Source organism: Eubalaena glacialis, chromosome 5 (assembly GCF_028564815.1).
Source record: "Eubalaena glacialis isolate mEubGla1 chromosome 5, mEubGla1.1.hap2.+ XY, whole genome shotgun sequence".
Taxonomy (NCBI): Eukaryota; Metazoa; Chordata; class Mammalia; order Artiodactyla; family Balaenidae; genus Eubalaena; species Eubalaena glacialis.
Window position 1 is genome coordinate 74,968,495 of NC_083720.1, and position 7,212 is coordinate 74,975,706.

General features: G+C 44.5%; 1 long non-coding RNA gene and 1 other non-coding gene across 2 annotated transcripts; both read left to right on the plus strand.

Moving 5' to 3' along the window:
• The first annotated feature begins 1,904 nt into the window (after window positions 1–1,904).
• Window positions 1,905–3,445, plus strand: LOC133092151 (uncharacterized). The gene is made up of 3 exons (XR_009701028.1): window positions 1,905–1,952; window positions 2,236–2,336; window positions 3,064–3,445. It is a non-coding gene; the product is annotated as an uncharacterized LOC133092151 (long non-coding RNA).
• On the plus strand, window positions 2,604–2,725 carry LOC133092825 (small nucleolar RNA SNORA26). Its single transcript, XR_009701180.1, has one exon. It is a non-coding gene; the product is annotated as a small nucleolar RNA SNORA26 (small nucleolar RNA).
• Window positions 3,446–7,212: the final 3,767 nt, after the last annotated feature.

Here is a 7,212-nt window from a genome sequence, read left to right on the forward strand (position 1 = left end):
CTAAAACTATCTTCATTTTATGTAGGGGAGTTGCTGGGCATCAGAACCAATCTTCTCCACCTCATCTTCCAAATTTGGCTGAGACCTGCTGCCCACTTCTGGTAACTGGATCCATCTCCTAGTGATCTATCAGGTCACTTATAGCCTTGCCTGCTCTTAACCAAGTTCTTCCTACAGCCAGGGTCATGTTGTTAAATCTCAGCTTGGCAATCCAGACCCTGCTCCCTGCTACAGAGTCTCTGTTTGGAAGACTCTGAGAGAAGAAAGATGAAGGGACAGTGAACGGGTGTTCCCTCTGCCACCTTAACCCATTTTACTATGATCTTATGAATATCTGCAAGGTAGTGACTGGCTGCTAGGATTTATTGATAAATTTTATTACATTTCTTTTCCTCAAATCATCTTAATCACATCTTTAAACCACAGCTTGCATCAGGTCCTATCATCCTCCATTTTAAAATGCTTGAACATCTACACACTACTATATATAAAATAGATAACTAATAAGGACCTACTGTATAGCACAGGGAACTCTATGCAATACTCTGTAATGACCTATACAGGAAAAGAATCTAAAAAGGAGTGGATATATGTATATGTATAACTAATTCACTTTGCTGTACAACAGAAACTAACACAACATTGTAAACTAACTATACTCCAATAAAAAATTAATAAAAAATAAATAAAATAAAATGCTTGAACAGCTTTCCATCGTTCTCAGCATAAAACACAAACTCCACCACCAGGGCCTCCTGCATGGTCTAGCCCCAATCTCTTCTCAGGCCACTCTGCTCCTACATCCTTAAGTTCCATTTACACTCTGGGTTCCTTAACAGGTCAAGCGCTTTCCATTCTACCTCCGGGCTCTACCATAAGCTGTTCTTTGTGCCTGTAGACCCCCAACTCCACTGGAGATGCCTACCTTGATCAGCCAATCAAACGCAGGCCACTTGTTTCCCTTCGCTCCCGACTCCACCCACCTGAGGAGAGTAATGTAGTACAGCGTTTTGAGGGGCTCTGCCTTCAAACTGTTTGGGTTCAAATCCCAAATCCACCACTTGTTAGCTTCTCTGTGACTTTGGAAAGTTACTCGACATGTCTTGGCTTCCCCACTTATAATCTGGGGATGATTAAAAATATTTTGAGGATTAAATTTGTTAACAGAAGGTAAACTCTTAGAATAGGAATAGAAGTTCTCACTTTAGCACATACTCCAATTTAAACCCACTTAATCGTTTGCCAAGTTTGAGTCCGTCACCTCGGGAAGGATTATAGTGCCTCCCTCCCTACCACCCACCTCACCCCCAACATAGCCCCCCCGCGCCACTCCCACCGCCCCCCCCCAATCTACTTATTGAACCCTGCGAATGAATGAACAGAGAGCATGAAGAAAGGAGGCTGGTCCTCCCAGGTTTAGGAGGGACCATGGGGTGAACGTTCAAGAAGACGTGGTCCGAGCCTCTCTTTAAGCTTACAGTTTAGCAGGACAGGTTCTAAACACATACTGAACTTGAGTAGTCGTAAGAAGGGGAATCTCTTGGGTCCTGGCTCAGCCCTGGGGTAACGGCTAGAGCCTCCTAAGGAGAGGCCAGAGGAAGGCACGTTGGCCTCAGAGAACCAGATCCACGAGCGCCAAAGCCTGGGGAGGCGTCAAGACTCCTGGGGCTTCCGAGAAGCTTGTTCCGCGTAGGCTTAGCTCATGCTCCCGCCACGGAAAGAGCAGAAAGACCCCGACCGACCAGGGACCGCGGGCACCAATGGCCGGACCCGCACCACCCACCTCCGGAGACTTCCCGGGGATTGGCTGCCCGCCCCGCCCCTACCCCCTCCTTCTCTTCCTCCCGCCCCGCCCCTACCCCCTCCTTCTCCTCCTCCCGCCCCGCCCGGCCCTGACTGCAGTGTCTCGGCGCCGCACGTCCGCACCGCCCTCAGTCTTGATGAATTGAGCGGTGAGTGTGGGTCAGCGCGGTGTTGGGGGCGCCACTCGGCCGGTCCGCGGGCCCGGGTGGTGCTGGGCTTGCCCCTTGTCCCCTCGAGCTTTGCCCGCCCGGAGCTCCACTGTTCCCGGCGGCCAGAACGCAGGGGTAGAGCAGCCCTCGGCGGCCCGGGGTGGGGCGGGCGACCGTGCCCGTCCCGGGGCCGCGCTAGGCACACACGCCGCGCCGAGCCGCCCCGAGGCTTTCCGGGGGCCAGGCCCGGGCGCGGTAACAAGTTTGCGCTTTGCTTCCCCAGGGCCCACCCTGCGGCGTCAACAGCGGGTCTCGGACCGACCGTGAGCTTGGGGACTTTGTCTCCAACGACTGCGGGTGCAGCGGCCTGACTTCTAAACGCAAGTATGTCCCCGTCCTTGAGTGAGGTGAAATAACCCGGGCCCGAGCACGTGGCCAATGGCGACCGGAGGGTTCCCAAGCACGTGTTTGGTGCAAAGGCCCGAATCCGGCTCTCCTTTAACAAAGGAAACGGACGTTCACAAGCAGAACAGCTGCTTCTAGTGGGTTTTCAGACTCGGTTAAAGAAACTGCTGAGGTCCACGGACACTGACGAGAGAGGAACGCAGGAAATCGTAGAGAACCCTGTGAAAAACCAAATCGCCCTTTCCTGTGCCCTTTTAAGGTTGACGCAGTGCCTTAAGAGGCTAACACAGAAGGGTAAAGAAAGTCTCCATAAAACCCAGAGAAGAGATTGTAGAACTCCTCTTTGGATCCTGTCTGGAGTCACAGCTGAACCACAAGATTTTCTTTCAGTTTTAGCACCTTAGTGATATTTGTATAGTTAATAGCAAAGTGATAAACTTAACCTTAGGTTTGACGGTACCTTCAGGCCTGCTTTTTAGACTCCTCTGGGGATACCATCCAGTGTTTTCAAATAGAGAAGGGAATTTGGATATTGTGGATATTCCATCTCTGAAGGTGGAAAAAAATCTAGATGATGGAACAGGTGTACAAAAGGCTTTTTCTGGATATCCTTTGAGACAAACTGAAAAGAATGGACCTCAAAGGTTTTTTTGGTTTGTTTTTCTCTATTTGTTCAGAAAGGTAATTTTAAAACTTTTCTTTATAGGTTGAAGACTACAGGTACAAGCCAATGAAGCTGGAATGCCCTGACACTGGTATTTTAACTGACTTACACCAACTATCACTCTGCAGTTTACAACACACAAGTGCCTCCAGTGAGGTCAACTATTCTCACATAACTTGTAGCAACCACGTATCTGCACTGGCTTAGGAGTTTAGGGCAGTGGGATAGTGCTGGTGGTTTAATTCTCACAACTCTGTGAAGTGGATACTGTAAAATTACAGATGAAGCAGTAGTTCAGGTAGTAAATTGAGATACCATCACATATGCATAGCCCTGAACAAGGAGCCTCATATGTACCTTTTTGGCTATGTAAACTATGAAAAGTCACTTCTCTTGAGATTTAGTGTCCTGGTTAAACGGTAGAAGTATTCAGATGGGGATTAGGTCAGTTTGGGGGCGGAGGGGGGGGGGAGTGTTAAGGACCAGAGACTTATTGTTGAGAATATAAGCTCTTTATAGTATATAATTACATTGAACCTAAAAGAAGTCAAAATTTGGCACAAAAGGAGCATCCATCAGCATGTTAAATGCTTCTGATGAATGTAGCATAATGAGCTGTAAAAAGGAATTTAAAGGACGCAATGATGCTAGATAGTTAGAATTTGAAAGTATTGGAGGTGATGGGAAAGTATTCATATGGGAAGAAATGTGTCAGTGTAGCAAGATTAACAGCCCAGTGTGTGCTAGGAGTTCTCCTGTTGATCAGCTCTGAATGTTTACAAATACCTCATTTTCCAGAAGTCTTAAAGGTATTCACCTTGGGTTCATTTTTAATGCTTATTTCAAAATATTGTTTTAGCCTCTGTTTAAACTTCATTTCTTTTTATATTCCATATTATTTTGTAAAATCTAGCTTCCTAATATAGGAAATTTATGGAACAAATGTTAGCGTAATTGCTAGAGGGAAAACAAGGTAAGGGGAATAGGAAGGGCGTGTATATGCACTGTGAGTGGAGGACATGATAATTTCAGATAGAGCTGGTCGGAGAATGACTAACTACAGAAGACCTGAAAGAGCTGCGGGAGATAACGTGGTTATATACAGTTGATCCTTGAGCAACATGGGTTTGAACTTCATGGGTCCACTCATACACAGATATTTTTCAATAGTAAGTACTACAGTACTACATGGTCCATGGAGGGCCATCTGTAAATTATTCAGATTAACCCTTGCATTGTGCAAGGTCAACTGTATATATTTGGGTGAAGAGCATTTCAGGCAGAGGAAAAGTAAGTGCAAAGGCCCTGGGGAGGGATGTGTTTAAAGGTTTGGGGGGAAAGCGAGGTGAAGATGCAGAGAAGTGACCTTACGGGAGGATTTGACAACAGTTTGTGTGCAGGGCTAAGGTGGATATATTAGACCATTCTAAGATGGCAGCTTGCTTTCTGGCCTCTCAGGCCTCTCAATGCTGTAACTTAACCTAGAATGCACCCATACACTTTCCCACGTTTCTATAAGCACTATCTTTCCTCCCAAGTGCTCTTGTTATGGATTTCTGTAGCACCCTGTAATGGCCTTATCATACTTGGAAGCACATTTTGTAGTTGCTTGTGAGCTTGCCTAATTGCCCCTGCCCATAAAGTCCCTCTTGGTTCCCACTATATTCCTGGGGTCTAACCAAGTGCCTGGCATACTATAGGTTCTCAGATATTTAACTTGAGCCCTAAACCCATGATTATAGTACAAGGAGCAGTATCATTTATAATTAAGTTTAGTACTATCGTTAATTGTGTTGGAATGAATTATAAATTGCATTCAAGTGGGTGGCTTACTTAGGAGTGGCATAATAAGAGCCTAGATTCAGATCCCCACCCTATATGATCTTAGACCAGTTACCTCTAAAGTTTCTTTATCTGTAAGTTGATAATAATGAGTTACTAAAAAAAACCCTGGTGAGTAGTAAGCACTTAGTAGTGCTATAGGGCCATTTTGACAATACCGTATGATCATTGTAATATTGAATCAAAATGAAAATACTGATATTTGATATTTATATGGTACTAAAATGCTGGCTTTAATGTTCATAAAAAATGATGAGAGTACCTACTAGGGCCAGGTACTATTCTAGGTGAACACATCCATGAACAAAGCAGATCAGTGGATGTGATTGCGACTGGTCCACTGACGGAGGCCTCCAGTGTAAAGGCTTGTGATGCTTTCTTAATTGAGTGCTGTGACTGGTTAGCAGTGTGCTGGCGGAGAGGGTATTCGCTAGGCTAAAAGCCTAGATGAGGTGACTTCAAATGCTAACTACAAAAGTCTGAAGGCTCTAGCAAAGATCCCAAGGATAACCACTGGTTTCACAAATGGCTCCACTCCACTGAGTCCTGGTGTTGGTTCTTTGCCCCTTGAGGAGTTACTTGGGCTGGGTAGACAGGTGGAGACCCTGGGTCTGCCACAGATCCTCCCTCTCCCACTAACCAACTTCAACCAGTTACAGTCTTGTTCATACTTTGGTTTTCCAAATATGTGTGTATATATATATATATATATATTTTTTTTTTTTTAAGTAACAAGGCTTTTGGCTAAAAAGCTTGAGGTCCACTAGACTAAACAATAGCAGGTGAAAGATGTGAGCAGTTTTATAGCCAGGGGGTAAAACTTTGGAGGAAAGACAGAACAACTTTTTAGTTGCTTCGGAGTCCAGAGTTTAGAACTATAGAAACACTAGAACTGCACTGCCCAGTAGGACAGCTCTTAGTCACACGTGGCTATTTAAGTCAAAACTAAAATTAAAAAATCAGGCCCCCAGTTGCATTAGCCCCGTTTCAAGTGCTCAGTAGCCCCACCTGTGGCTAGGGGCTACTGTACTGGACAGCAGATACAGGACATTTCCATTGCTGCAGAAAGTTTATTGGCAGTACTGTTCTAGAGGTTATATGGTGAAGACAGAAGGAAAACCTAGAGAGATGGTGTAGTAGGCTAATGGCCCCAAAGAGATCAGGTTCTGTAAATGTTACCGTATTTGAAAGAGGGTCACTGCAGGTGTGATTAGGTTAAGGGTCTTGAGATGGGGAAACTATCCTGGATCATCTCTGTGGGGCCTAAATCCAATCACAAGTGCCTTTATAAGAGGCAGGCAGGAGATTCCGTGAACAGAGGAGGAGGCCATGTGAAGAAGCAGATTTAATGTTGGCCTTGAGATTGGAGTGATGCAGCTTCTAGCTGAGGGATGTTGGCAGCCACCAGAAGCTGGAAGGTGTGAGGAACATGCTGATTCCCAGCCCCCCAGAGCCTCCTGGGGGAGCATACACTTGATTTGATCCAATGGAGCTGATTTCTGACTTCTGGCCCACAGAATTGTGAGAGAATAAATTTCTGTTGTTTCAGTAAGCTACCAAGTTTGCAGTAATCTGTTACAGGAGCCTCAGGTATCCAATACTGATGGAAAGCTTAAGATCACAAATACAGCCAGAGCTGGAACCTCACCACACCACCTCCTACACTGTGTTTTCACTAATACCTTACTGGTGGGTAGGTGAGGGTAGATCTTAACTATTAGTCAATTTAAAAATTTTCAGAGGTATGGCAATTAAGTTAAAATTTATTTAGATTTGAATCACAAGAGATATCAGCATGTGGCTAAAATATGGAGGATTAGCAAATACTTCATAATAAAATACAGATTATCAAAACAAATAAAAGAAATCAATGTATGATTTATTGGAATGTCATTTATGTATACTTTTAATAAATTTCATTACACAGTACAAAACACCATCCAAGTTGTAAAAATTTGGTAACGGAAACTAAAACAATAGGAAAAAATTATGTTGGTTATATAACTTTTGCCTTGTAGGCCATACAGCTTTGGCTAGCAGTGTCCCAGAGGTAACAAAGACTTGGCTCATGTTTCCACAAAATGTAAAACTGAATTTCTGGGAGGTTTAAAAAAAACAGTATAATAGAACTAGTTTTCTCAGGGTCACTACCACAGGGCTCTGACTTGTCATCCATACATTGGAATTTTGATGTACTGAATATCTAGGTTATGACAATACTGATACTGAATAATGGCAGCTTCATGCTAGAGACTGTTAAGGAAACTAGGGCAACGACCCAAGTTTCTGAATAAGAAATTCACACTGTTGAACTCAGTATTCTTATGGGACCATCACACTCAGTCAAAT